This window comes from Pristiophorus japonicus, chromosome 12 (assembly GCF_044704955.1).
Source record: "Pristiophorus japonicus isolate sPriJap1 chromosome 12, sPriJap1.hap1, whole genome shotgun sequence".
Taxonomy (NCBI): Eukaryota; Metazoa; Chordata; class Chondrichthyes; family Pristiophoridae; genus Pristiophorus; species Pristiophorus japonicus.
In genome coordinates, this window is record NC_091988.1 from 37,563,899 (window position 1) to 37,572,650 (window position 8,752).

The window sequence follows — 8,752 nt, forward strand, 5'->3', positions numbered from 1 at the left end:
AAATGTTTTGTGAATTTTCCTTTTTCCCAATTTATTTTTAGGTGTTTTTCCGTCCTCCCATCATCCATCATAGGCAGTCCCTTGAAACGAGGATGACTTGCTTCCACGCCAAAAAAGGATGCGTTCACAAGTGTTTCGAATGAAGGACCCGGACTACATCCTCAAGGGTGGAAGATGCCTGTGCGTGGATTTTTTTAACATGGGGTGACCGTTGCACACCAGCCACCACACTGGCTTGACAGAGCTAGGTCTTGGTCCAGTGGCAAGGATTAACCAAGACGACTGGAAACCAGCTCTGCTGCATTGACCTAGTGCGCACACATATCGCAATGTGGGCTGGCCCTTGCTGCCCCTGGGCCCCTGGCCCCGAACTCATGCCTCTCCTGGGCCCCAGTCACATCCCTCCAAAGTCTTCCGCCTCTCCTTTGCCCCGAGCTCACCGCTCCTGCTGTATCTGCCCACTTCCAATCGCCGATCTGGACCTTGATGACGTCACTCTTCGCTGCTGTCGCCCTCCTGCACCAGCTCGCTGGAGTAGTATGCCCTCTCCAGGCCCCATGTGAACATCCTCTGCAGTTGCTGACTCACAGCCATTTAGAGCCCATGTGTCCAAAGTCAGCTGTCCACCTTTCCTACCTCCCTCCCAAGGCCCAACTCGCAGCGATATTGACCTCGGTCTAAAGTTTGCAAGGATCACGGTTTGTGCCGCGACTCCTTATACAATGCCAATTTTTACCGCTGCGCAAATTAAGGCCTGAATATTGGAGCTGATAGAGATAGCAAAGCGATAACTAATTTTGGCGAAAAAATACCGTTACTGCTGAGAAACGAATTTCTAGCCCATAAAATTCTGAGTGAGCTTGACAGAGTAGGTGCTGAAGGGCTGATTACCCTGGCCAGAGAGTTTAGAACTAGGGGTCATCGTCTCAGGATAAAGGGTCGGCCATTTAAGTCTGAATTGAGAAATATTGGTCAGCCTTTCGCCCGTTTTTTCGGCGATATTTCGCCCTTTTTGGCGGAAAAGAATGATCAGCTAAATTGGCCAAAGTCTTGTGCCGGCGGTTTTGAAATACTGCTTGAAAACGGACCGCTGGCATGCAAGATGAAAAAAAGCACTATCGCTTTAAATTGGCCGTTTGGCACACCCGTATTTTGGCTGAAAAAAAATGCCCGAGAAAAGTCTGCATTGCAGCCTCAAACAGCGGGTAGATATGAAGACCTGCAAAAAAGGTGTTAATTTTAATTTTTTAATTTTAATGCAATTCGCTAGATAAGTGTCTTGTGAATGTTTTGTGATTTTTTTTAAATTTTTAGTTTTGTGATTTTTTTTTTGTGTTTTTCCCCCTTCCCAGGGCCTGTCTTTTTAGCAGTAATCGGCCTCAGAGTAAAGTTGACGAGGACTGCAGTTTCCGCCGCAAATCCTCGTGCAACGCTGATTTTTACTTGTAGACACATTTTTTAACGAAACTTAGGCCTTTAAAAAATGGCGGTGTGATTAGTGGTATTTTTGGCGATAAATGCCGAAAAAATACCGCTATGGCCAAGAAACTAACTTCTTGCCCTCCAAAGATATTCAAGTCTGAGTTTGATAGATTTTTAGACTTATGGGGATAGGACGAGAAAGTGGAGTTAAGGTAGAAGTTCAGCCATCAGGAGTATGGCCTACTCCTGCTCCTATTTCTTGTGTTTAGAAAGAACATTGCTCTTCGCTATTTCTTAAATAGCAAAGATTTCCTGTGAAGCTGGTACAGAGTTTAAAGTATGAGCTTCCCTACATGGAGAAAAACTTGAAGGACAGTTTGTCATGCTGGAATGGGAGGAGGCTCATGTGGAGCATAAACACTGGCATCGACCTATTGGTCCGAATGGCCTGTTTCTGTCAATTCTATGCAATACTTCTGTACACATTCTAGTACCTGGTTGTAGGTTCAGTCAATAGAATCCTAGGATACATTTGCCACACTACCATCACTTCAGTTGCAAATTGGTGCACGATGTATGGGGAGATTAAAAAAAGGTAAATGGCGTTATTTTAAAACTTCTGACGGACTTCCTTAACTACAATCATCTTAGATTTTATTTCATTAATTAGCCAGCTTTTATGTGCCTGAATGTCTAGGTTGCAAGTAATACATTTCTGGCAGTAATGTGTCTTTTTTGTTTTAAAACAAAAGGTGTGGAACGGGGAAATGTGCTTGAAATAACTGTTCAGCGAAAGAATTACCTACTGATAACGAGATAATTCCTCTGACTATGCAGGTGTTATGTTTCACACGTGATGTCACACTATTCCTGCCATAAGTCAGGGTGGCTAAGTGTGGGCTACATGGGTGTGCACCACAGAGCATCAGGCCACACACACAATCTAAATCCACATTCCCATTCATGTACTTGTACCTCATTCGGTGTAGATTTCAGTGGTCTGATTTTAGGATTTGCCCAACAAAGTGCTAAAAGCAGCCCTTTCCAAAACTCCTGGTCCACAAAATTGAAAAGCAGCAAACTAGCAAATAAGAAAAATAAGCACAATTGGGGCTGGTTTGCCGGGCTCGGGGGTCAAATGTGACCCTTGGACAACAGGTTGAATACCCCTGCACCAAGTGATACAGTATTAGGGACTTCTTTAAAAGTGATGATGCTCCTTTCACTCATTAGAGTTGGCTGTGGAGATAGGCATGTGGATATTCAAACACCACGGAGTTCTGTTCACCGGTCATTGCTAATTAAATTTCTAATCTTAACAGAACTGACAGAATAGTCAACTGTTTTCAGTCAAAGGCAGTGCAGCAGCTTTTTCCCCTATTAGACTGGGATTGCAGCTGACATGTCATTAATATTGCAGGAGTAACTATTCCAAGCACTGCTACAATGCCAGATGTGACAGTGTTATGTTGTACCTATTGTGTTAGAATGCTGTGAAGGATGCCTCAGCTCTGGTGCAAAACCTGCACATGCAACTCCGGCATTTGAAAGTACAGTGCTGGTTTTATGCTTTTCTTGTCCAGATTTTTCTCTGTGAAAATCCTTGTCACTTTCTCTGGTGCATGCAATTTTTTGTACAACTGCTTTGGATTTAATAAACATTAGTTCTTCAGTAGACACTAAACCAAGACCAGCACACGTTAAAAAACTAAAACAAATGTTCAGCTTTCACTGAATAATTTTGAAAACTAGAATATAAAATAGGAAAAGACCATTTGGTATAGCAAGTCTCATTTTCTAATAGACCAAGTACAATTTGCACTGTCACAGATTTGCCCAAACTACGGTATCTTTTGATAAAAATGAATAACCAAAGCTGAAGATTATGTATAAGATTATGAGGGAGCTTGACAAGGTGGATGCAGAGAGGATGTTTTCCACTGATGGGGAAGACTAGAACTAGAGGCCCATTTAAAACAGAGATGAGAAATTTCTTCTCTGAGGGTTGTAAATCTGTGGAATTCGCTGCCTCAGAGAACTGTGGAAACTGGGACATTGAATAAATTTAAGGCAAAAATAGACAGTTTCTTAAACGATAAGGGGTTATGGGAAGCGGGTGGGGAAGTGGAGCTGAGTCCATGATCAGATCAGCCATGATCTTGTTGAATGGCGGTGCAGGCTTGAGGGTCCGTATGGCCTACTCCTGCTCTTATTTCTTCTTATGTTCTAAAAGTATAAAGACATAAAATTATTTTTTTCACTAATAAGATAATCAAGAGGAAACTTTGATGCAACAATGGTTCACTTCAATTCTTTTTTAAATCGTGGTATTGAATGCTTTTGACAGAACTCCTTAAGATTTACCAATATTCTGCTCATTTGTTCTATTTCTGCAGTCACTGCTAAAATTAAACATCATCTGCTTCAATCTAAAGAATCCTTGATTTTCACATTTTGAAGTGATGGATCGTGTCTCCTTTCAATTGTTCTTCATTTAATGGCAAGTTTGTCCATCTTTCCTCATGACTTAAATCCATATTGCTTCTGTCTGAATGTTCACCAGTGCTTCTGTGACTTTTTAATGGCAGGGAGCCTATAATTGCACATAGTGTTCCAAATTTTGCCTCAGCAAAAGATTATACTCGATCAACACCCACTGGGTGCATCCAAGTACTCAACGGAACATTCATTGATTGGATGTGTTTAATGAAGAAAGTAATGTAATAACGTCATGACCATTGTTGTGAAGTAAGGCAAATCAGAACTTTACATGTTACATTGGATGAAGTGGTCAATTGGAAATCCAGTATGCATTTTGTTTGACGTGGCCATGGAACATGTTAAATTTGTATTTTATAAATTTGTTCTCGGTATGTTGGCACCATTGTCAAAGCCACATTCATTGCCTGTTCCTAGTTCACTGAGAATGTGGTGATGGTCCTTCTCTAAGAGAAGAATGAACCCTCTGTGGTTAACTAAGGAAGTTAAGGATGGTATCAAATTGAAGATTAGTGGTAGGCCAGAGGATTGGGAAATTTTTAGAAACCAGCAAAGGACGACTAAAAAAAAATAGAGAAAATAGATTGAGAGTAAACTAGCAAGAAATATAAAAACAGACAATATGAGCTTCTACAGGTTTATAAGAAGGAAGAGAGTAGCTAAAGTAAACATTGGTCCCTTAGATGATGAGACTGTGGAATTAATAATGGGAAACAGGGAAATGGCAGAGACTTTGAACAAATATTTTGTATCGATCTTCACGGTAGAAGGCACTAAAATATTCTCAATAATAGATAATCAAGGGGCTATAGGGAGGGGGGAGGAACTTCAAACAATTACTAGCACGAGAAAAAATACTGGGCAAACTAATGGGACTAAAGGTGGACAAGCCTCCTGGACCTGATGGCCTGCATCCTAGGGTCTTAAAATAAGTGGCTGCAGAGATAGTGGATGCATTGGTTACAATCTACCAAAGTTCCCTGGACTCTGGAGAGGTCCCAATGGATTGTAAAACTGCAAATGTAACGCCCTTATTCAAGAAAGGAGAGAGACACAAAGCAGGAAACTATAGACCAATTAGTCTAACATCTGTTATTGGGAAAATGCTGGAGTCCATTATTAAGGAAGTAGGAGCAGGACATTTACAAAATCATAATGCAGTCAAGCAGAGTCAGCATGGTTTTATGAAAGGGAAATCATATTTGACAACTTTTCTGGCATTCATTCTTTGAGGATTTAATGAGCAGAGTGGATAAAGGGGAACCAGTAGATGTCACATATTTGAATTTCCAGAAGGCATTCAATAAGGTGCCACATAAAAGGTTACTGCACACGATAAGAGCTCACAGGTTACATATTAGCATGGATAGAGAATTGGCTAACTCACAAATCAGAGAGTCGGGATAAATGGGTCATTTTCAGGTTGCCAAACTGTAACTAGCGGGGTGCCACAAGGATCAGAGCTGGGGCCTCAACTATTTACAATCTATATTAATGACTTGGATGAAGGGACCAAGTGTAATGTAGCCAAATTTGCTGATGATACAAAGATAGGTGGGAAACCAAGTTGTGAAGAGAAAGAACCTGCAAAGGTTAAGTGAGTGGGCAAAAATTTGTCAGATGGAGTATAATGTGGGAAAATGTGAGGTTATCCACTTTGGTAGGAAAAAGCTAATTATTTAAATGGAGAGAGACTCTAAAATGCTGTGGTACCGAGGGATCTGGGGGTCCTTGTACATGAAAAACAAATGTTAGTATGCAGGTACAGCAAGTAATTAGGAGGGCAAATGGAATGTTGGCCTTTATTGCAAGAGGGATGGAGTATAAAAGTAGGGAAGTCTTGCTTTAACTGTACAGGGCCTTGGTGAGACCACATCTGGAGTACTGCGTACAGTTTCGGTTTCCTTATTTAAGGAGGGATATACTTGCACTGGAGGCAGTTCAGAGAAAGTTCACTAGGTTGATTCCTGAGATGAAGGGATTGTCTTATGAAAAAAAGTTGAGCAGGTTGGGCCTATACTCATTGGAGCTTAGAAGAATGAGAGGTGATCTTATTGAAACGTATAAGATTCTGAGGGGGCTTGACAAGGTAGATGCAGAGAGGATGTTTCCCCTTGTAGGGAAATCTGGAACTAGGGGGCATAATTTCAGAATAAGGGCTTGCCCATTTAAAATGGAGATTAGAAGGAATTTCTTCTCTGAGGGTCATGAATCTTTGAAATTCTCTACCCCACAGAGCTGTGGAGGCTGGGCCATTGAATTTATTTAAGCGGGAGATAGACAGATTTTTGAATGATCAAGGAATCAAGGGTTATGGGGAGTGGGCAGGAAAGTGGAGTTGAAGTCCAGATCAGATCAGCCATGATCTTATTGAATGGCTGAGCAGGCTCAAGGGGCCAAATGACCTACTCCTGCTCCTATTTCTTATGTTCTGCAGTTCTTGTGCCAATTGTGTTCCTGTGATGGTGCTAGGTAGGAAATTCTAGGATATTGGCCCAAAAATTATTAAGAAACTAATTTATGTCCCAGTAAGAATGGTGTGGTACTTGAAAGGGGATTTGACGGTTCCAATGCCATTTCTGCTCTAGTCCTGCTTGGTGGTAAATATCACAGGGAGCAGAGCTGCTCCCAAAGTAAGCTTGGAGAGTTGCTGCAATGTATCCTATACATAATATGTACTGCACCCACAGTGTGCAGGTGTGGATACTGAGTTGAGTGGCAGAGGCACCTGTCAAATGGACTGCTTCTTGTATTGCAGCTGCACCCATCCCAGTGGGTGGTGAGTTTTGCATGATATTCCTAACTTGTCGATGTACAATGGAACCTCCATGTCACACTGGAGAAATCTTTATTATCTAGTCAATGGCAGAGTTCAGATCTAAAAGTTGAATCTCTGATAATTTTCCCACAAATCCAATACATTTTGACAGTGCATAATCATATATGAAAACAGTTAGGAAATGGCCAGCTAGTCCAGCAAGCCTATCCCATACTGTCATGGTGGAACTTATGCACCATAAATCCTAAGTGCCAAAGTTGGGAAAGTGTTAACGTGGGAATTTGGAGAGTGGAAGTCTCTGGTAAGTACTGGGTGAGTTTGGGAGAGTACTAGCTGTAAAAAGTCAAATTTCAATTGACATGTTGAATATAACTTAGCACTTTAAAAATTGAAATTAACAGAAATTGCCTGTCAATGGCAGTTAACTGTCAGTTCGCTATAAGTGTTTGTCTTGAAAAGGTGCTAATTGCGATGAGCACGGAGCTGAATCAGCACTTGTGACTTGCATGTGGTGCCAAGGATATAAAAGTAAACAATATCTGCTGACACTGAGTGGCCTTCTAAACATAGTGCTTCTCAATAGGGAGTTAACATTGTGAATTTGAAGAGAGTGGGAATTTGGTGCAAGGGGGAAAGAGGGGCTGCTTTTTGCCTCCCATACTTGTAGTGCTTTGTGTTACAGGTAAACATTTAATTTCATCTACCTATAACTTAAGCTAGACCAAGTAATTGGTTAAAAACTAAACTATAAGCTAAGTTAATTAAATAAATAAACTTTAATTAGATAACTAAGACAAGGAGATATAGGGATGGCAGTGCAGGTGGTGTGTCAGAACGGCAGCATGTGGGAGTTGGTGGAGAGTGTCACGATCCCAGACAACCACGTCTGCAGTAAGTGCCTGCATTTTTTTTTATTCGTTCACGGGATGTGGGCGTTGCTGGCAAGGCCAGTATTTATTGCCCATCCCTAATTGCCCATGAGAAGGTGGTGGTGAGCTGCCTTCTTGAACCATTGCAGTCCGTTTGGTGAAGGTACTCCCACAGTGCTGCTCTGGAGTGAGTTCCAGGATTTTGACCCAGCGACAATGAAAGATATACTTCCAAGTCAGGGCATTGTGTGACTTGGAGAGGAACTTACAAGTGATGGTGTTCCCATATGCCTGCTGCTCTTGTCCTTCTAGGTGGAAGAGGTCGTGGGTTTGGGAGGTGCAGCCGAAGAATCCTTGGCGAGTTACTACAGTGCATCTTGTCGATGGTACACACTGCAGCCATGGTGCGCTGGTAGTGGAGGTAGCGATTGGTGGATGAGGTGCCAATCTAGTGGGCTGCTTTGTCCTGGATGGTGTCGAGCTTCTTGAGCGTTGTTGGACCTGCATTCATCCAGGCAAGTGGAGAGTATTGCATCACATTCCCGACATGCCTTGTAGATGGTTGAAAGGCTTTGGGGAGTCAGGAGGTGAGATGCTAGAGAAAGCAGGGTTGACTTGGCTGGCTGTGCTGTTATCATGTCTGTAGCTGGTGCCGAGGTCGATGCCAGATGGTCTGTCTGATTTTATTCTTATACATAAAAAGGAAGAGAGTGGCTAAAATAAATATTGGTCCCTTAGAAGATGAGACTGGGGAATTAATAATGGGGAACAGGGAAATGGCAGAGACTTTGAACAAATATTTTGTATCGGTCTTCACGGTAGAAGATGCTAAAAACATCCCAATAATGGATAATCAGGGGGCTATCGGGAGGGAGGAACTCAAAACATTCATCATTATTAAAGAAGAAGTACTCAGTAAAATAATGGGACTAAAGGTGGATAAGTCCCCTGGACCTGATGGCTTGGATCCTAGGGTCTTAAAAGAAGTAACTGCAGAGATAGTGGATGCATTGGTTGTAATCTACCAAAATTTCCTGGATTCTGGGGAGGTCCCTCCTATTTAATAAAGGAGGCAGACAGAAAGCAGGCAACAACAGACCAGTTAGCCTAACATCTGCTGTTGCAAAAATGCTGGAATCCATTATTAAGGAAGCAGTAACAGGATATTTGGAAAAACATAATA